Here is a 23,491-nt window from a genome sequence, read left to right on the forward strand (position 1 = left end):
GCAGATTGTTTCCATATCTGAAACACAGTATAGTGTACCCAGTTCCAGTGAAGATGGCATTGTGTATACTGTAAATACTGCATCTGATATGATGGAAAGTACTAGTGAGCATTCAGCTGTGTTGTCAGATGAATATGGAACATTACTGCTGTATAAGGCAGCTTGGACCAGCAAAGAGTATTTCAAAATGCATATCTTGCAAGGACTGCACATTATACTGCTGACTCTCAAGAGCAACCCCTACAAACCAGAGTTAAAAATGACTTAAGGAACTATTTGACTTGCTATTGGAGAAGTTAAATGATTACCCAAGAATGCTATGCTCCTGCTATTGAAGCATTCATTAAATCTGGTAGGGAGCTTCATACCAATGCCGCGTTACTTTCTGCATTGAACTGCTTTGGGAAGTTTTCAGGCTTAAAATCAAAATGCAGGAAATGCAGTCTAGTCAGCTTGAAAACCATTGGTGTGCAGCCAGCTGCATTATCAAGAAGAAAGATGCCTATTCAGGGCAGATCTTCTCATGGTGGAGGCTGTCCCTGTAAATCATCGCATGTACAGAAACATTGTTATGCAAACATAAGAAAACTGAAATTCTCTCCACTACTCTCCCTAAGGGTAGACATGCACCACATTCATTTGCCACCTGTGTTACTGAAAACCGTAGCCTAGGAAAGCGACATAGTGCAGTAAGCCATGTGTAGACTTGAATTTGAGTCATTAGATGGACTGACTCGACTCAGTTATTGCTTTTAAATATTTTTATTGACAAAATGCATGGATTGTTGGGGGGGGGGGGGGCTGTTTCATAATTTTATCAGCTTTTAATTTATACTACTTAAGCCAAACTGTCATTTGTTAATGCATAAAACTAGTACAACTTATTTAAATGTTAAAAGTACAAATTTATGCTTTAATATTGCTATTCGTGATACCGAATCCCCCTCCCCCCTTAAATTTAAAAATTCCCCCAAAATATTTGGAAGGGGGAGTCCACCCAATACATTATAATCATAGTGCCAACACTGGCTCTGAATACTTAGTACCATTATCAGAGTCCAAGTATTTCAAGATCTGAATATGAGCTCTATTGTACGTGTACGATACAGTTGGGACCGAGTGCAAGTTCTTTTTTATCAGAGTACTTTCAAGTACTTGTGGAGTATTTTCCAATAGTGTTGAATAATTAAACTCCAGCATTGCGAGTTGCGACTCTGCATTCCCTGGATAATTGATAATATCTACACAGGCTTATACCAGAACACAAAAGCAGCTCTAGAGACATTCCCTATGTGATAACATAATATGCACACTGTCATATATGTGTAGCAGGGGTAGTATAATTTGCAGACAAACCAAAATATGCAATGAATGGAAAGAAAGTAAGTGAAATAAGTACAAATCCAGGATATTTGGAAAAGTACTAGCATATTCTGAGTACTTTTGATACTAAGCACCATTGCACAAGTATGGGTACTTTGTCATCCGATATGGAGTACTTTAACATCCGAGTACAAATACTAACAAACTTGCAAATCAGTACTCTAGTAGTACTAGAGTACCATCCATTTTACAAGCATTACAACACTGGTGATGTGCCCACTTGCTTCTTGCAAAGTTATTCAGAAAGTTTGGTAGTCAACAAGTACACTGTAAATTGAAAGTGTTTAGATTTGAACACCAAAGTAAACACCAGGCTGTGACAGCCTTTGAACACATTGATCATTTGCATTTATGTTAAACATTAGGCCTTTGCTTTGCAGTGCATTTTTGTATATATTTGTGTATTATTATTTCTTGTATTGTATTTTTGGTTCTCTAAGTGTTGCGATGTGGATGGAGCAGCAATAAATGTGCGTTATGTATGTGTGTGTCTACTGTGTCATATGTGTCTGTATGTATTTACAACTTAAACATGGTGTTTAAATGCAAAAACATATTCAAAGGTGTTTAAAAAATAAACACATGTAAGCATTTATAGCAGTTCTGCTTTTGAACACCAAATGTTGTTTATATTGTAACACAAATTTAATATAATTAATATAAAGTGTAAATTTGTTTCAACTGTAGTATGTGTAAATTATATATTTTTACACTGCATTTTACATTAATCTTGATAGAAATATTGGTGCATAGGTAGGTTCTTAATTGATGAAATGCATTTTTGGATATGATATATGCTATAACGTAATTTGCATATCATATTCAATAATTTATTGTTTTAGGCTTATGGGCTATGTGTTAACACATGACATGCCATACGTATGCTTCAAGGGTCACATATTTAAGCACTGCGTTTATTTAGGTGGGACGATGAGTCACTGTCAAAATAACCAATGAGGTTATATCAGTTAGGGTTGAAAACACTATGCGTTCATTGTTAAACATGTGACGTGTCACAATGAACACATCACATGTCTCAATTCTTCACAGTGAAGTACTGTATATCATCATGTTTTAATTGTTATATATAAGTATTTTGATGATACATAAATTATAATTTGTCAATATATATCTGTTGTTTTGAAAATAAACATATGTAACTGGAACATTAAGTTATGTACTTTATAAATCATGCTTTTTGTGGTTTTTACCAAACCAATAATATGAATACACGGACCCTATAATATATATTATATACTAGGCGATTACTTGCATTTTGCGGACACCCAGTTTTAGCGCTGGTTACCCAGTATTGGTGACAGTTACCCAGTTTTGGCATCAGTTACCTGGTTTTGTTGTTGGTTACTCAGTTTTGGCTTCGGTTACCCGGTTTGGCATTGGGGATCATGGGGTATGCCCCCCATTTTTATGGGTGACGATTAAATGCCCCCCCCCCTAATATTGAGGGCAAATTGCTGACCTTGGCGTTGGCTACCTGATATTAGTGGCAGTTAGCACTAAAGTGGGAGGGGACCCCTTTGGAGCCCTTCTGTGGGCCAGATCAGAAAAACAAGTTGATCCTTCGCATGACAAATCTCTGGCTATGTGCCTGTATATAGGCTTAGGCGGTGTGGGTGGGGGGGGCTGAGCCCCTGCAATAATTTGACTAGGGCCCATTGAATATCCCTATTTACACACTCATTTGTAAGGATATCAATCTTAGCCCCCCCCCCCCCTCCTCCCCATATGATCAATGTTGGCAAACTTCCAAAGCTACTGATATGGTTCATTCACATTGAATATATAACTGAAATAGGTCAACTTTCTATGCATCTCTCGTGTGCTGTATCTACGGCGGCTCAATTGGGCCATGATATTTTTTGTTGTTTTTTCGTTTTCCCAAATTTTTTTTTTTTCGTTTTAAATTCGTTTTTCTTAGTTAGTTTTTCTTGGATTTTTTCTCTTTTTTTTCTGGTTTTTTTTAGGGGGGGGGGGGGTGTCTGGCATTTTTTTGTTCGTTTTTCTGACTTTTTTTGTTCGTTTTTCAGACTTTTTTTCTTGACCCTGTAGCATTGGCGCAGTATGGATACTGTGCTACTGTACACGTGGAAATATCTTGTATGGTATGTGCCGGACAGCGGATGTACTGAAGGTAGCATACGCCCATAAAAAGCCCCATTGACTTACACACTAAATCACAAAAGTAATGTGGTCTTTAAGTCTAGATAGAAGTTTTCACTAGCTAAACGCTACCCATCACCGGATAGCTGACAAATTGGCCTTTCATGGCACTATCAATTTTCCGTACCATGTAAATTTTTTGCTATCCGAGCCGAACAAATTTCCTACGCTGCTCTTGGGAGGCCTAAAGGGGTCTTAAATTGCCTCAAATGACCCAATTTTCTCACCACATGTACTTCCATTCATGCTCTTCAACATGCAAGCCACAAAAAAACTAGATCATGATTGATAACAGGTCACAAAAGATGTTCTCCTGCTGCTTTTTGGCACTTTTCCTGAATTAGGACAACAATCGAGCGGATGGATATAGACTCTAATAGGGGTATGCCACCTTAAGCTAGGCCTAGCTAACCTAACGCGTAAGCCGACATCTACAGACGATTGACTCACCTGTTACCAGCATGGAACCAAAATGAAAGCTCATGTATGAATTTAAATTTGAAACGCAGTTTGCCTCAACCTTGCCTTATCAGAAAAACGAAAAAAAAAACAAAAGTTTGAATACCCGAGCCTGAAATTCAATGTAAGCAATTGCTCCCTAGACAAGCTAGCAGCCATTGCAGCTATACTTTTACAGTGATCATAGACAGGCGAAGCGTTTGGCTTTGCTATATTTACAAACGCGAATGTAAACACATTGTAAGTATAGGCTAGGCAAAGTCGGAAAAAACGGGGGGGGGCAGGAAAACGGGGGTAAAAAGTCAGAAAGCGAGGGGGGAAAAAGGCAGTTAAACGAGAGGAAAAAAGTCGGAAAAACGAGGGGGAAAAGTCGGAAAAAACGATAAAAAAAGAAAATTCTCATGGCCTTATTGAGCTGCCGTATGTATCAGCTTTTTTTTTTTTTTTTTTTGAGAAGTTTATTGTCACATTTTATTCCAACTCTACCACTACCAGGGGCGTATCCAGGATTTTCTAACCCGGGGGGCGCGAATTACTATCTAAGCGGAGCGCCACCATCGGTTGGCGCGCAGCGTACAAGAAAATTTCTGGTTTTGATACCCCCCAGATCACCGGAAATGACACTTCTCGGGCTTGAAAATGACCAACCAGATGTACACTTTTGCCTGAGAACCAAGTATTTCCCAATAGTTTTTTTTTCCCCATCCATAACCTTTTTGAAGATTGTCACCAGTCACACATCATATTCGACCTCATCGCATCTCCTGTGGATCATTGCTTTTTGTAGGTGATTCTACGTCGCGGCCCAAAATACCCGACAGCCCTACTTTTGAAGGTTTTAAGCCCATTTTTTGTTCAGAATTTGAAAATTCACATTTCTCACTTCAAAACGTACCCATAATGTTGCAAAAAATTTCATCTATGGACAACCAATATAGAAAAACCTCCTTGAACCCCTAACAAACCGGTCAAAATTGCACGAGTAGAGGGAAGTATGATGAAGAAAGTTGGTCAGGAAATTTTCGAAAATTCAGACACAGTTAATTTATTGGTGTACAAATATTGAAACCTCCTGTAACGGCTATTATATAACTTCGTTGAAGGAAATGAAAAAAATACCAGATACCAGAAACCGAACACTACACACATAGGTCAAGGAGGCGGGGGGGGGGGCCTAACGAAATATTTCTTTCTGAAAATTCGGGCAATATGCTGAGAATTTTTCGGGCACCTATACTGAAAGAAAAATACATTGCAATGATGTAGCTTAAAGGAAATGAATAGTTTAAAAATTATCTCCTTGGTAATTAAAATAAAGTTCTAAGCTTGGCCGACTAATTCACCATTACTAATGTAAAAGAGAGTTTTGGCATAATTGGACCATGCTTTTTCTCCATCTACATAGGACAATTCGTTGTTTATATGAGCATCCCGCGGTATACTGCGCAACTTTCAGTGACCGTACGGTACATGATAGCATGCGATGTAATAAGCGATGCTTGCTTATATGATATTGACATTAACATGTCGAACGCGCGCGGAGCGCGCGAAAATGTTGGTAATATTTTCGGGCAAGTCGTTACAGCTCCCCAAATCAAATTGGGCTCCTTCGCCTTTGACTACACACATAGACAGTTTTGAGGCTGTTCATCCTGGAACGCCATTTTCATGCTCACTGATATGATGTGATATCTGCTGTTTGCTTTACAAATTCGAACAGGCGCGTAGAGAATAATTTGCCAAGGGAGGGGCGAAGCCTGTAGGCAAACTATCTAAGCGTAGCGCCACCACGAGTTGGCGCGAAGAGTACAAGAAAATTTTGGCCGAAAATGCCTCTCAGATCGCTGGAAATGACACTTCCCATACCTTGTAAATTGCATCTAAGCATTTTCTATTTCGAATTTACTAGCGATATCATAAAAAAAATATGCTCGGGGGGGGGGGGGGCGGCGGTCGCCCCATTCCCGAAATGCGTCATGTTCCCCGACGACTCGGTCGAGTTCAAGACCAGCCACAGTTGGTTTCATAGCACAATTATTTAACGCGTCCATACACACACACGCGTTATGATAGACCATATATAGTATATATATATATAGATATATTAGTGAGAGAGGAAAAATGGAACGTCAAAAATGGAGTTGTCGGTGTAAGGGGTAGGGTGAGGCGCACGCCCCTTCCGAAATCCTCGATCCGTCACTGGCAGGTTCGTATCCAGGGGGGGGGGCGTTGGGGGCGCGCGCCCCCCGGGTAAGAAAAAGAGGAGAGAAAAAAAAGAGAAGAAAAAAGGAAAAAAGAGGGGAAAAAGAGGAGGAGGAGAGGAAGGAAGGAAGGGAAAAGAAAAAGAAGAAAGAGAGAAGAAGAAGAAAAGGAGGGAGTAAAAGAAAAACGCGAAGACACCGGGAAGAGAAAGAGGAACAGTGACATCATTACAGCGCTGAAGGGTAGCCAGTGACGGATCAATGATTTCGTAAAAGTGTGCCTCACCCTACCCCTTACACCGACAACTCCATTTTTTTGACGTTTCCATTTTCCTCTCTCACTAATGATCTATATATATACTATATATGGTCTATCATAACGCGTGTGTAGAATTGTGCTATGAAACCAACTGTGGCTGGTCTCGAACTCGACCGTGTCGTCGGGGAACATGACGCATTTTGAGATGGGGGCGACCGCCCCCCCCCCCCCATTCAGCATTTTTTTAAATGATATCGCTAAGTAATTTCAAAATAGAAAGTGCTTAGATGCAACTTACAAGGCCTGGGAAGTGTCATTTCCAGCGATCTGGGAGACATTTTCGGCCAAAATTTGCTTGTACGCTTCGCGCTAACAAATGGTCCTGGGTAGTGCCATTTCCAGCGATCTGGGAGGCATTTTCGGCCAAAATTTTCTTGTACGCTTCGCGCCAACCTATGGTGGCGCTACGCTTAGATAATTTGCCTACAGGCTTCGCCCCTCCCTTGGCAAATTCCTCGCTACGCGCCTGTTCGAATTTGTAACGCAAACAGCAGATATCACATCATATCAGTGAGCATGAAAATGGCGTTCCAGGATGAAAATCCTCAAAACTGTCCGACTTGCCTGAAAAAATAACCAAACGTGTCAATGTCAATATCATATAAGCAAGCATCGGTTATTACATCGCATGCCATCATGTACCGTATGGTCCGTTAAAATTGCGCAGTATACCGCGGGATGCTAATGTAAACAACGACATGTCTCATGTAGATGTATAAAAAGCATGGAGGTCCAATTATGTCAAAAGTTTCTTTTACATTAGTAATGGCGAATTAGGAGCTGCACCCCCGCCGCGCAGTGGCGGAGCGTCCATACGGTCAGGGGCGGATGCCCCCCCCCCCCCCCCTGACGGACTCAAATGGACTGCTGACGCCTTTTTCAGCTCTTTACCACTTTTTACTTATTCTAGATTATTGACTTTTTTATTGCGCTCTCATCTACGTATTGACATTTGTCACATTTTGTTGGTGTAATTTGGCGATGACACTCTATTCTTCGTTTATCTGCAAATTAGCCAGGCCCTGAAAGGGTCATTTCCGGCGATCTAGGGAGTATCTTTACTCAAAAATTGTCTGTGCGCTACGCGCCAACCAGTGGTGGCGCTCCGCTTAGATAGTGTCGAAAGCGCCCCTACAGACCATTCTCGCCCCTCCTGACCAATACCCCTAGCTCTGCCACTGCCGCCGCGCCTCCTACGCCTATGTGTGTAGTGTTCGGTTTCGGAAATATCTGCTATTTTTTCATTTCCTTCAACCAAGTTTTAAAATAGCTGTTATAAGAGGTTTAATATTTGTACACCAATAAATGAACTGTGTCTGAATTTTCGAAAAATTTCTGACCAACATTCTGCATCACACTTCCCTCTACTCGTGCAATTTTGACCGGTCTGTTAGGGGTTGAAGGAAGTTTTTCTATATTGGTTGTCCATAGATGAAATTTTGTACAACATTATGGGTATGTTTTGAAGTGAGTTTATTCACGAGAAATGTGAATTTTCAAATTCTGAACAAATTTGGGGCTTAAAACCTTGAAAAGTGGGGCTGACGGGTATTGTGGGCCGCGACGTAGAATCACCTACAAAAGCAATGATCCACGGGAGATGCGATCAGGTCGAACATGACGTGTGCCGGGTTGACAATCTTCAAAAAGGTTATGGATGGAAAAAAAAACTATTAGGAAATACTTGGTTCTCAGGCAAAAAGTGCAAGGGCGGCGGAACCGGGGGGCACAGGGGGCACGTGCCCCCCCCCCACTTTTCCTCAGGTTAAAAATGTGCCCTTTTTCTACATAAAAATTGAGGTGTCTCAAGTTAGCAAGAGGCCAGGGAACCAGAATGAACACTCGAGAAGGGCCGTTTCCGGCCATCTGAGGGGTTTGTAAAACCAAAAATTTTCTTGTACGCTCCGCGCCAACCGATGGTGGCGCTCCGCTCAGATAGTCGTGCATATAACTTTGCAAATCCTGGCTACGCCTGTGGGTCAAACTCAAAGCTATTTCGAATGGAAAACAATTGTTAAGATATTAACAAGAAATAAACTCTAATTCAGAAGATTCCTACATTAGCAACTAGCATGATGTCACCTCATTTTGTCTCAAAAGAAAACTTGTTCCTTGTTTCCCAATTTGCACATTGGATATTGCAGTGCTAGTATGCATTTTTCCTTGGGGGGGGGGGGGCGTTGATGGAGTGATGTGTATACGCAAATAAGATAATACAATAAGAGTTATAAAGGGTACTAAATATAAGGCTGCATCAGTCCAATCGAATTTCTGCAAAGTGCCCTTTGATGTCGGTGCCCCCCCCCCCCCCAGATTAAAAGTGCTTCCGCCGCCCTTGAAAAAGTGTACATCTGGTTGGTCATTTCAAGCCCGAGAAGTGCCGTTTCCGGTGATCTGGGGGGTATCAAAACCAGAAATTTTCTTGTACGCTGCGCGCCAACCGATGGTGGCGCTCCGCTTAGATAGTAATTCGCGCCCCCCGGGTTAGAAAATCCTGGATACGCGCCTGACTGGCTACCCGGCCATGTGTATATAATAGGGTTCAGCGCTGTAATGATGTCACTGTTCCTCTTTCTCTTCCCGGTGTCTTGGCGTTTATCTTCTACTCCCTCCTTTTCTCCTTTTTCTCTCCTTCTTCTTTTTCTTTTCCCTTCCTTCCTCTCCTCCTCCTCTTTTTTCCCCTCTTTTTCCTTTCTTCCCCTCTTTTTTCTTCTCTTTTTTTTCTCTCCTCTTTTTCTTACCCGGGGGGCGCGCCCCCCCAACGCCCCCACCCTGGATACGCACCTGACTACATATCAAACGGCTACTCGGGCTTTAATAAGAGCAATACAAGTATGTATCCAGTGTATGAACATTCTCTTCTGTTGGAGTTGAGGTACATAATAAATGTGGGCGGAGCCAAATTCATAATACGGCAATTGTTGCGCAATATTTGCGCTATGTTTGCGCTAGCGTTCTAGGAAAAAAATACTCGCCTCCCGCGGGAGCCGCCATGTTTGTTGTTTTCTAAAAAGAGTGCACTCAGAACCCATCGCTCATTGGACAATTCATATCACATGATACATATATCTCACTGGCGCATGACTTTTGAACGTAACCGGCAGGTTTCTTAACATACGCAATCAAAAATATAGTTCGATCTTTCGAGCAACATTGCGAAAAAACTGCAGGAAAGCACATGGAGAACTTTTGAATCATTAATCCTCGTAAATTCATGTATTCAATGCTGTAGAGAAATATTAGTTCCGCAGTTGCTGGAACGAAAAAAAAAACGAAATTCGACTTTCAGCTGATGGCCTTTAATTATCGTAAATGATATGAGCAGACGACATTGATTTTGTACACAAATCTTGTCGGCTTACTACTAGTCAACTTGGTCACCAAAGTCGCACAAAGAAGATTGAAATTTTTCGGTCATGTAGCAAGTCTCCAGGAGGACGCTCCAGCAAAGGTTGCTTTAAGAGAAGCATCAAGACATACTGCTAAACCAGTAGGAAGGCCCGTGACTACCTTGCTTGGAAAAATAATTTCGAGGAAGCAATAAACCTTGCACAAGATCGTGATACGTGGCGGAGGTTAATCACTCAGCACGTCGGATAGACGAGACTCAACTTAGGCCTACTACTACAATACTAGTACTAGTGAGAAGTTGGCTGATATTTTTAAGAAATGCTGCAAAACTAGGGATCATTCCGTGACGCGTTGCCAGGGGTGTAGCAGCATGTCTGAAAATGGTTTCCAAAGGGTAAGCTTTTCAAGTGACAGAAGGGAGATTTTGTCGGTGAAATTGGGAACTGCTGGATTAAGATCGATAGGAACAGCTGTAACTTGTAAGGTATAACGTAATGACGTTAGGCCTAGCCTATGCACTATACGTTTTAACGTAGTCAAGCATTGCGAATTGTGAGGTATAGGCCTAGGCCCTTATGTAACTGAAGTATAAACTTCAGTTCGTATATACCAGGGTTGTCCAACCTTTTGCAGAGGAGGGCCACATGGAATGATTATGATGAAGGAGGGGGCCGCATGAACCCTACGCTCGATTTTTTAGCCCGAAGCCCAAGGCAACAAAATGTGAGCACTGTGTGCGGAGCGCACTGATTTATTTTCCTTCCTGATAAAACAGATGAATAAAGTCCAGTCGCCCTCTCCCCCTCCGCTGAGAGTGTCACACAAACTGACCTGTATGCAGTTTTTTGGACCCAGAAGGTTCGAAAGATTGATTATATAGCTTCAAAGTGTTATCAATAAATCTGCTCACTAAAATTTTGCACCGTAGAGCATCTCTGGCAGGCCTGACGCAACCCTGTGGAAGGCCGAACTGTGGCCCGCGGGCCGTACTGTAGGTTGGACAACCAATCGGACAACCAATCACAACTAATGTCACTTACAATATAAATAAAGTAGGTTAAGCTGGGAGCCATATTTCAGGAGGAACTATGTTAGTAATGAGGCCAAACTTTACCAGTTACAATTATTTTGTCCTTTAGCTTTACTATACTTAGCTGAAAGAATATGCTGTTGACTGTGCGATGTAGGCTAAAGAAGATTAATATTAATAAGGCTATAGTATAGGTTAGGCCTTGAACCTATTAACCGCAATCTGCTGGTCTACGTACTGTAGGCTGGCTCTAAAACAAGTATATCATTCTCTAACTTGGGCCTAGGTTTGACACTATCGTAGCATGGTATACACATATAGTTGTATAATGCTAACACAGATATTCTTAAAGATTCTTACATGGAATTCCCCACATTAGTGCTAACTAAGTTTACCTATAGGGTTCAGCAAAGTTATTGTTACAGTGGGAAGCGCCATTTGACCGGGTGCCGAGGGGGCATGGGGTGACACTGAAAAGAGAGAGTTATGTCAAAGATGTTATTTCAGAGATCCTGTTACAGTCAAAAACTCTTTTTACTCTACCAGTAATAGAAAGAAACTTGAATATAATATATAAACTACGTTTACTAGCCAAAGTGCATGTGCACTCCCTATTTCTTGTGAAGCACAGACCAATAAAACAGTGAAACATGAACATGTATAATTGGTTGAAATAAGGGGATAATAATTAGTTTTAAGAACATGGTTCAATGTCTATTCTTGTCCCAAGTGACTAAACAACCATCATGTTTGGATGATTCTTACGTTTTCTTCTTAGGGCAGGGGAGGGCTTGTGCCCATATACCCTCACCACCTTTTGAGGGATCATCCCCAACAATAGCGCCTAAAGAAATGTGAGTGACATGCATATCACAGGTCCTGTGCACATACATTGAAAAACCTTACATGTTTTCTGCAAATAACATGCACATATCTGGATTTAACTAGGGTTGGGTAACTCAATACTCTAGCTGTTCTCACTCCAAATTTTTTTGAACCTTTGAGATCTCCTTCCACATCACAGGAATGCAATATATAGCAACATTATATCCATTTGTAACATCAGTGGAGAGTATATGCAGTAGAATGATATTGGGTTGAGCACCGCTAATAATACAATTTCTACCATGTCCATATAGATTCTGAAAATTACAAATTCAACCAACATATCCAATACAATAGAGAAACCTTTAAACATGATATAGGGTTCCATGCTTACAAAACACTTACAGCCTGGAAACAAAAATGATGCTTGCTTGCTTACATCATTAGGATTTAACAAATGGCTCCTCTAGTACACAACTGACGGTGACTTCCTACATTAAAACTGTAACCATGCTGATGATATGGTTGGCTTAGCTAATATATTCTATTACTACTGTGCATTACATGAGGTATCCACAGATTGTAAATTTGTCCTCCGACTGGAGCATGGGGGAGAACCACAGACTGTGCTTTGGATTAGGGCTGTGTCATTCCGGTTAATTCACTAACCGGTTAACCGTTTCTATTAACCGAACGGTTAGCGTTAAAACGTAACCCGTGTTGTTGCCTCAAAATAAGAGCCGAAAATCAGAGTTATATATAGCTCAGATTATAATTCCGAAAGAGCGCCACCACTTTTGATGCGGAAGTAAATTCTCAAAATAGCGCTGCAAGTATCGTTTTTTCGTAACGTGTATGTCAAGGATTTGGTTGTATTTGCTTAGTTTTGACGATCGTTATATTAAAAAAGACGAATCGCACGTTTGCATGAAATTTTTTTATCAGATTTTTGTTTCTCTTTTTAGTTCATCGGTAACTGTTACAGAAGCAAATATTTATTCGTCAATTGCGTAGCCCCTACTGTAATAGCGTTGGCATTTGTATGGCAGTTCTAAGCCTAATATTACTAGGCCTACTTAATATTGGCATTGTGTATTGAAGTTCGCGATCATGTGTAGTGTTAGACTAAACGGCTTTCACCAGCTAGGCCAAGGTTAGGAAAGTCGGTTGTTAGGAAGCGATTACTACAGGGGTGTACAATGTGGCGGGGTAGGCAGAGGGTAGGGGGGCAGTGTTGGAAAACTTTATCAATTTCCCGCAAACACCCTGCCGATTTCCCGCCGGAGTTCGCGCAGTTAGCACGCGTAGCATAATGGCGTTGGGTTGGCCCCCGGTGGGGTCAAGTGGTGGAACCCCTTGTGGGGATCCAGGGGTGAGCGCCTCCGGAAAATTTGGCATGTCTGGCGATAAAAAATTCGCAGCTGTGGATGCAAAATACTGACAACTTTTTTAATTTAAATTGTCATGAAACTGATGAAAATTTTTAAATGACAAGTTAGAGTAGCCATATTATGTTATAAAATGAAAAGAGATTTATCTGTCTTGCAATCTTTAAAAACTTACAAAACTTGCGATATTATGAAACAAACAACGTTCGGCAAAGCCACGTTTCTAGACTGCCTAACAATGAATAGCTTGCACTATACGTACATCAATTTACAACTGCAGTGTTTAACCCTACCTAAATACTACGGTAGGCTACATTTTCCAAGGTACCTTGCCAAACAACTGTGAGCTCATCCCCTGTCTAACACCTGTTTGTTAACATTTTTTGGCATGTTGCCAAGGAACGTTTCATGGTCTAGAATTAATTAGGTCAGTCAGTAAAGGGTCGGTAAAGTTATGCGAATTATTATCTTAGATGTTCAAGAAAAGTAGGTAAAAATATCCCCGTGACAGTTAGGTAAGTAAAAGCCAACTGACTCCTCCGCATGAACAAAACTATATACACGAGGCACAGTCCATACCATACACGCATAGCACGATATCAAGGCCTCTACAGTAGCTACTGTATGGCCATCTTAACGAAAGTAAACCTTGTAATCACATGTTTAAGGCCACTTGGCATGATTAACTAAATGCTTAATATTGTTTCCATGTTTTTGTAGAAAACGTAAACTTCGCAATATGCAATGAGTTGTGTTTTTGTCGTTACGTGAGATCCGTAACCGACGAGGTGGTTAGGCTATTTGCTATACACTTAACTATGGTAGGATATTATTTTCTCTGTATTTTGGGAAATTCTAGAAAATACTTTTTCATACCGCTTAACACCAGATGTGGCGTTACGTTTTGTTCATAAATGGGTGTACTAGAGCCTTGTTTACATGACATTGTAGCATTTAGCACGATATGCCAGGTTCGCGTGAATTTTTCGAAAGTGTTTTGCTCGATGTTTCGTAATATTTGAAGGTGTATCAGTTTACCTTTCGTACACAATTGGTAATTTCTCTACTGATTTTCAGGGTGTTTTACTCTATACAATCAAGTGAATACGTTGTGCATTGAGTATTAACTTATCACGAATGCAAAAAAACGATGCGAAGATTTCTGTTCAGATGCAATTGTTTTTTTCTGTGGGATTACTGAGTCAGTTGAAGAGAATCCCGCACCTTAGAGGGAACACTGAACTGAAGTCAACTTCATACGAAAGAAAACGTTTACTACTTAAATACAATATAAATTTGAAAGGATTAGATGTAGACTCGCCACGTTTTTGAACGGGGTAACAATAGGCGCTCCACGGGTCACTAACCACTTGGTAATCCCTTCAATCTTACCGCCGATCTTAAAAAGTTTGACATTGTTTCGTGATTTTCGGCAAGGAAATGTTGCGGTCTATTTCGGGAATTAAGTGATGTGAAGACGCGCCGTGGCGACTGCGTAATTGGCATTACAAACCCGGTTAAACTTATACGATGTACGGGGGACGTTTATCCGGCCGTTCGGTCGGATAACTGTTTAACCGTTACAGCCCTACTTTGGATATTTACTTTGGTCCCCCATATGCCTGTACTTCTGTTGTTGGGCATTACCAATTTTTGACACATAACACTCTCGATTTTGAACAGTGACAGCAGTTTCAATTTGGGCCGAAGATTCCAGTCTGTCGTAAGTCAAATATCGCTTAGGCGTGCAATCTCGATGAGATCTTCTGATAATTTTGCCATGTGAGTCATTATGGTCATTCGGTTCTAGGGCAATGTCATCCGCTGTAAGGGGTCAGGATGTCCTTGGTTGGAATGGTCTAAAGTGTGTCCTCACCTTTACTTGCAATACAATTCCTCATCACTGTCAGAGACACTTTGATCACTAAGATCTTCCTCCATGAATTGCTGAGCTTTAGGATTATGTAGTGGCTGCTGATGTTAGTAGTCTCAGTTTGCTTTGGAGTGATTGGGAGCTAATTGCGCTGTAACAAGAGATTCCTATGGAGCACACGCTTCCTACCCTCTTCAGTTTCTGGTGAGACTTCAAAAACTGGAATGCTTTGCTGCTCTGCTAAAAGTGCCTTCAGGCTATGTGATAGGCTTCCTTCAGTACATCTTTCCACCTATCAACATACTATGATAAGACTCCCTTGATGAGTGAATACCTTTTGAAGCCAGGTCAAACAGAACGTCAATGGTAGCTCAGGACACCTACCAAATATCAGAAAATATGAAGAGTATATAGATGACTCATGTATAGTACAATTATATGCATGGATGAACTTTTCCAGTGAATCCTTCCAGTTCGTCTTCTCCTTGTCACTAAGGTTGGCAGCATGCTTAGTAGTGTTCAGTTCATCCTTTCTACCTGTCTCTGGATGCTATGGAGTGGTCAGGCTGGAATGCTTGATAACCCGTAAGTGCTTGTACCTTGGCAAATAGCTAATTTTCCAATTCTCAGCCCTGATCATGATGCAATCTGCATGGAAAACCAAGTCAATTATGGCTAAGTAAGGTCATGGTTAAGGAGAAAATGTCTCCTGGTTAGCAATTGCCAAATTCATAAACAGGCAGCTCTGCTTGACTCTGCCCACAGTCTGTCATTGCTAAAACAGCCTGACATGGTACAGCTTGTGTGTACTCTCTCATGTAAGTCTCTAAGTGTCCTGGTAGTGGGTATCCAAGATAAAGTGTCAGCATCCTGTTTTTTCTTCCCAGGACGGTATCTTGAACAGATATCCAGCTAGTTCTGCAACCCACCCATGTCCTGGGGTGTTGAGTCTAGCAGTTGTCAAAATATAAGTCAGAGGGTTACTGTCAGTATAAACAGTAAAGTGGGTACAGCAGATAGTCATGAAAGCAATCAGTGATGGCCCATGTAAGAGCTGAAAACTCTAGATAACCTAAATGTAAATGGTAGTTCTTTTCTGCCAGTGTCAAGGTTCGGGACCCAAAGGCTATCACTCTTAATCTCCCAGGCTGTAATTGATATAGTACACCCACCACCCAATCCTTTCTCAGATAAATCTGTGTGCAGTACATACGGCTGAGTGAAATCAGGTTATGTCAGAACTGGGTGACATGTTATGTGGTCAATCAAAGTCTTCATGGGTATGTTGATGTTTTTGGGTCCACACAACCGTCTGTTTTGAGGAAAGTTGGGGTATGTTATTTAATTTTGCTGTTTTTGTCTGGGGGTTTACCCTCATCCTTCTTGATGGCCACTTTAATAACTGATAGAGTGGACCCTGCAATTTGTGAGAAGTTTGGGATATAGCTAAGATAATATCAACCAAGGCCTAGTATTTGTCTCAAATCTCTAACTGTAGACTGTGGTTTCCTTTTAAGTGAGACCACTGCCCTTATTTCTTCTGGGTCTATAAGTTGTAAACCTCCAATATGATTCTACCCAGATATCGTACCTCTCTTTGGAACATCTTACACTTTGCTGGTTTAAGGATTATACCCTTCTCTCGCAAGCCTTTCAGAACTACATGTACTCTCTCTCTCTCTACATGTTAATCAAAAGTGGGTGCAAACACTAAAATCTCATCCAAATACACTGTACCTACATCTGACAACTCCCCTAGTGAAGAAACTATGTACCTTTGGAAAACAGCTGGAGCATTCTTAAATCCATGCTGCTTACCCAAACTTAATACCTTATGGGGAACACCTTGTGAGAAACAGCAATGAGCGTGAGGATACCTTAGGGGTAACAGTGGGGATGAAGATACCTTGTGAGGAATAATGGTGCTAGCATACACATTAGTGTTTTAATTATTCCTTACTTAATTCGACAATTAAATGAATGACACTTTTCAGGTTTGTGTTGTTTATCCCTGATTTGCTGTAGCTCAACTGTGTATACTTGAAAGGCTTTTAAGCTGTTCCATGGGCAAAAAATAAGATCATTGTGGTGTAAAAGAAACACTAATTAAGTTCAAAGTGAAACTACATACCTTCCAATAAATGATGAATCAAGGAGAAAATGATAATACTTAGCATCAAGTCAAATAAAGGGGTAAAAGTTAGGAACTACAAGGTTAGTTAGGATATATTGATCCTTTCACACCAATGAGTTTTGGGCTAAATATATATATCAGGGATGTAAGTCTTCCGGATTTTTACGGAAATCCGTTTTTTTTTTTAATTCCAATAAGTCTTCCGTATTTTTACGGAAATCCGTTTTCTTTTAATTCCAATAAAGTTCCACAAAATTGTTCGAATATCAAAGACACAACGCGACGTATTCGTAACTTTGAGCTAGCCTAACATAACGATAGTGTGTAAGTAGTAAGAACTAGGGGTAGGATGTGTTAGCGCTAATACTTCTAAGCTAGCCTAACATACAGTAACGATAGTGTGTAAGTAGTCTGAGCTAGGAGTAGGATGTGTTAGGGACGGCATTCACCCGGGGTCTCCGAATATTTTTCCGGTTTTTTTTTTTGGCTGCACTTACATCCCTGATATATATATATATATATATATATATATATATATATATATATATATATATATATACATGGGCGTATCCAGGATTTTCTAACCCGGGGGACGCGAATGACTATCTAGGCGGAGCGCCACCATTGGTTGGCGCGCAGGGTATCCCAAAATTTCTGGTTTTGACAACCCCCAGATGACTGGAAATGGCACATCTTAGTCTTGAAAATGACCAACTAGATGTTCACTTTTGGCTGAATTAATCAAGTATTTTCTCCAAATTTTTATTTCCATCCATAACATTTTTGAAGATTGTCACCAGTCACACATCATGTTCGACCTCATCGCATCTCCTGTGGATCCTTGCTTTTGCAGGTGATTCTACGTCGTGGCCCACAATACCCGTCAGCCCCTCTTTTCAAGGTTATTACTCCCATTATTATTCCCATTATTCGTTTGAAAATTCACACTTCTCGTGAAATGAATTCACTTCAAAACATACCCATAATGTTGCACAAAATTTTATCCATGGACAGCCAATACAGAAAAACCTTCAACCCCTAACAGACCGGTCAAAATTGCCCAAGAAGATGGAAGATTGTTTAGAATGTTGGTCAGGGAAGTTTCGAAAATTCAGACACAGTGAATTTATTGGTGCATGGGCGCAATCAGTTGTGGATAATGGTGGGGGCGTCTGTTCTCTGACACTATACAAGCGGAGCGCGACCATGGGTTCGCGCGTAGCGTACAAGAAATCTTTGGCAAATATACCTCCCAGATCACCGGAAATAACACTTCGCAGACCCAATGCAGCTCCCAAACCTCCTTAAGTTTTAGATCTCATTGCTTAAAACTTTAGTTTGGGGAAATGCATGGGCATCTGCGGAATAAAATCAGGGGACAAATAATCCAAGTAGACTTTTGTATACGATGGGTCTGGTTTCGTAACTCATGGGGAGGCGTTTAGAGGGGTGGGCGTATTGTTGTGTGGCACACGTTTTCATGCAGGTGGGAACAATCTCAAGAAGTGATGTGTGCGTCCGCCCCCCCCCTACCGCCTGTAATGATACACCTTTGGATCCCATGATATTAGCAGGAAATGTGCTCAATTCTCAAATCGCATGCGGAATTTTTTATTTTTAGATTCTTTGTATGAGTTACGGTACTAGGGGTGGGGTAACAACTAGCATTTTGCGTTGTATAACATTTTTATCTCTGGATGACAGTGTTGCATCGAAGGACATGTCTAGTGCAGTTCACATATACAGTAGATCCTGGGCTAATACCGAAACGCGTCATGTTCCCCAACGACTAGGCCGAGTTCAAGACCAGCCACAATTGGTTTCATAGCACAATTTTACAATTGTTTAAGGCATCCATGAACACACACGCCATGATATGCTATATAAAGTATATATATACATTAGTGAGAGAGGAAAATGGAAACGTCAAAAATGGAGTTGTCGGTGTAAGGGGTAGGCTGAGGCGGACGCCCCTTCTCGATCCGTCACTGGCTACCCTGTGTATATAATAGGGATCAGTGCTGTAATTATGTCACTGTTCCCTTTTTCTTCACGGTGTCTTGGAGATTTTTTCTTTTTCCCTCCTTTCTCTCCTTCCTCCTCTTTTCCCCCCTATTTTTCCCTTTTTTCTTCTCTCTTTTTTTCTCTCTTCTTTCCTTACCCGGGGGGCACGCGCCCTCAACACCCCCCTGGATACGCGCCTGATATATATAATTATATATATATAGGGTATATAATCTGTACAAAAGAAGTATTATTCGCATTGTAGGAACTAATAAATATGATATGAGTATCAGTGTACCTTGTGTGGTACAGAACGTAAATTGCATATAAATATACCTGAATGCATCTAAGATGCAGCCTAAAGTAGATGCCTTCATTGCTATTAGAAGTCAAACAATAACTTTTGCTGAGGTTTCATACTGGAATATGAAAATTCATGCCTATTGATGCTGTATTCTGGTCATATTGTTTGAGTGCCAGGATACCTTGTGGGGTACAGACAATGAAACAAAAAGGACAATCTGTCTTTCAAGAACTAAAGCCTTCTACCTAGCAAACAATAGAAATTCCTTGATATGAACTAATGACCAGGTATGGCCAGTCCTATGCAGTGCCTTGTTAGACATTTCTAAATGTGGATGTGAGGAATATAAATGATTGAATGCCAAAGAAAGAGCTTCTATTTATATTGCCAATAAACATTTCATTTTCTGATGTCCCACTTAAAAGCAATAGCTCTAAAAGTTGAGGGCTATCTAACCTCATAAGTTATTAATTTGAGAAAGGCTTCAAGGATTTTTCAGCCTAAGTAGCATTTGGGGCACCAAGGGTTCAAAGATAGATTTGGGGGGAAACTGTCTTGATGCATCTCTCTCTTCTTCCCACCCCCCCACCCACCTTGCCACTGACCATATGCACATTACCATTTTGAATTGTACTAAATTCAGTCCTCCAGTACAGTGGTGTCACTAGCCCAGTGGTCTGTGCAAAGGAGATTGGGGGGAGCTGTGAGGCATTGCCAACCCCCCCCCCCCTCCAAGGAAAAAGACATCAAAGAATTATTCTATTCTCTATCCCTGTATTAGACAATCTTTTTCAATCAATTCTTTTTTGATATCTTGACAGGGAGAGGAGTGTTTGCAACAAAGCAATTCAGGAAAGGTGAATTCTTGCTGGAATATAGAGGAGAAATGAATTTCTTTGGAGGAGGCATCGTGAAGAGTGAGAACCAAGGAAGATGGCAACACCGTCATGTACTGTACTGTTATTAGATTGGTGGAACTATAGATCGGTAAGTTAATAAGTTTTCTTCCCATTTACAGTAGTATATTATTTTCTTCATGGCTATTCACACAACATCAACGAATTTAAACATGTACCTAGTAGGGCTGTAACGGTTAAACGGTTTACCGGTTAACCGACCGAACGGCCGGATAAACGTCCGCCGTACATCGTATAAGTTTAACCGTTTTTGTAATGCCAATTACGCAGTCGCAACGGCGCGTCTTCACATCACTTTGTTCCCGAAATAGACCGCAACATTTGCTTGCCGAAAATCACGTAACAATTGCAAACTTTATCACACATCCATACAAAGATTTTTCAGATCGGCGGTACGACTGATGGGATTACCAAGCGGTAAGTGACCCATGAAGCGCCTATTGTTACCCCATTCGACAACGTGGCGAGTCTGCATCTAATCCTTTCAAATTTATATTGTATTAAAGTAGTAAACGTTTTCTTTCGTATGAAGTTGACTTCAGTTCAGTCAACTTCAGTGTTCCCTCTAAGGTGCGGGATTCCATTCAACTGACTCAGTAATCCCACAAAGAAAACATTTGTCTGCTGGAAATCCCCGCATCGTTTTCTTGCATTCGTGATAAGTTTATACTCAATGCACAACGTATTCACTTGATTGTATAGAGAAAACACTCTGAAAATCAATAGAGAAATTACCAATTGTGTACGAAAGGTAAACTGGTACACCTTCAAATATTACGAAAGATCGAGCAAAACACTTTCGAATAATTCACGCGAAACTGGCATGTCGTGCTAAATGTTACAATGTCATGTAAACAAGGCTCTAGTACACCCATTTATGAATAAAACGTAAGAACACATCTGGTGTTAAGCGGGGGAAAAAGTATTTTCTAGAATTTCCAAAATTATGGAGAAAATAATATCCTACCATAGTTAAGTGTATAGCAAATAGCCTAACCACCTCGTCGGTTACGGATCTCACGTAACTACAAAAACACAACTAATTGTATATTGCAAAATTGACATTTTCTACAAGCACATGGAAACAATATTTAGCATTTAGTTAATCATGCCGAGTGGCCTTAAACATGTGATTACAAGGTTTACTTTCATGTATCATGGGGAATAGATTGTTTTGTTCATGCGGAGGAGTCAGTTGGCTGTTTTACTTACCTAACTGTTAATACAGGGATCATATTTTACCTACTTTTCTTAAACATCTAAGATAATAATTCGCATAACTTTACCGAACCTTAACTGACTGACCTTATTAATTCTAGACCATGAAACGTTCTTTGGCAACATGCCAAAAAATGTTAACAAACAGGTGTTAGACAGGGGAAGAGCTCATAGTTGTTTGGCAAGGTACCTTGGAAAATGTAGCCTACCGTAGTTGTAGTATAGTGCAAGCTATTCATTGTTAGGCAGTCTAGAAACGGGGCTTTGCCGAACGTTGTTTGTTTCATAATATCGCATGTTTTGTAAGTTAAACTTTTTAAAGATTGTAAGACAGATAAATCTCTTTTCATTTTATAACATAATATGGCTAATCTAACTTGTCATTTCAAAATTTTCATCAGTTTCGTGACAATTTAAATTCAAAAAGTTTTCAGTATTTTGCATCCACAGCTGCGAATATTTTATCGCCAGACACGCCACGACCCCACCGGGGGACTACCCCACGCCATTATGCTACACGTGCTAATTGTGTTCGCTGCGCGAACTCCATTGGGAAATCGACAGGGTGTTCGCGGGAAATTTAACAATGTTTTCCACACTGCCTCCCTACCCTCTGCCTACCCCGCCACAATGCACAAATTAAATATATTTGTGACCCATTGTTGTACTTGTAATTGCTTAGGCCTAGCCCTACTACCGTACACTTCTGTAGTAATCGCTTCCTAACAACCGACTTTCCTAACCTTGGCCTAGCTGGTGAAAGCCTTGTAGTCGTACACTCCATATGATCGCGAACTTCAATACACAATGCCAATATTAAGTAGACCTAGTAATATTAGGCTTATAACTGCCATACAATGCCTACGCTATTACAGTAGGGGCTACGCAATTAACGAAGAAATATTTGCTTCAAATATCTCTGTAACAGTTACCGATGAACTGAAAAGAGAAGCAAAAATCTGTTGAAAACTTCATGAAAACGCGCGATTCGTCTTTTTCAATTTAACGATCGTCAAAACTAAGCAAATACAACCAAATTCTTGACATACGCGTTACGAAAAAAAACGATACTTGCAGCGCTACTTTGAGAATGTACTTCCGCATCAAAAGTGGTGGCGCTCTTTCGGAATTATAATCTGAGCTATATAACTCTGATTTTCGGCTCTTATTTCGAGGCAACAACACGGGTTACGTTTAAATGTTAACCGTTAATAGAAACGGTTAACCGGTTAGTGAATTAACCGGAATGACTCAGCCCTAGTACCTAGTAAACAATGGAAATTCCTTGATAAATTAATGGAAATGACGGTGATAATCTGTACATTAAATTTATTATTCGCATTGTAGGACCTTATAAATATGATATGAGTACCAGTGTAGCTTGTGGGGTACAGAACTGAAATATGATATAAATGTAACTTAATTCATGTAAGTTGCAGCCTAAAGTAGATGCCTTCATTGCTATTAGAAGTCAAACAATAACTTTTACTGAGGTTTTGTACTGGAATATGAAAATTCATGCCTATTGATGCTGTATTCTGGTCATATTGTATGAGGGCCAGGCAGGGATGTAGCTATTAGGCCTGATGATTATGGGGGTGTAGTTGCTGAAATTCCAACTGGATGGGTTTTGAAGCCAGAAAATTCAGACTGCTGCCTTGTACCCCCCCTCCCCCTGGCGTAACTTGTCAACAATACAGTCAGTCAGACACCCCATCTTTCGCAACTGCACTTTTGTTCAGAACTTTTCTCGATACATTTGCACCCACTGGCCCTCACTTCACAAACTTATTAATCACCCTGGTTAAGCAAGTAAGCAACTGAGTATGAGTTATCTGCTTGAAGGCTACATAGACTACAAAAGAGGGGAAACCTTTTTTTTTTTCAACAAATTATATTTGACG

General features: G+C 40.6%; 1 long non-coding RNA gene across 1 annotated transcript in view; it reads left to right on the top strand.

Annotated features, from left to right (window-relative positions):
* The first annotated feature begins 9,696 nt into the window (after positions 1-9,696).
* The window catches only part of LOC139967729 (uncharacterized), a 217,907-nt gene continuing 204,112 nt past the window's right edge, over positions 9,697-23,491 (top strand). Inside the window, exons 1-2 of the long non-coding RNA XR_011793103.1 lie at positions 9,697-10,288; positions 20,274-20,439. This is a non-coding gene — a long non-coding RNA (uncharacterized lncRNA). The remainder of the gene's footprint in view (positions 10,289-20,273; positions 20,440-23,491) is intronic.

Source organism: Apostichopus japonicus, chromosome 1, assembly GCF_037975245.1.
Source record: "Apostichopus japonicus isolate 1M-3 chromosome 1, ASM3797524v1, whole genome shotgun sequence".
In the NCBI taxonomy this organism is placed as follows: Eukaryota; Metazoa; Echinodermata; class Holothuroidea; order Aspidochirotida; family Stichopodidae; genus Apostichopus; species Apostichopus japonicus.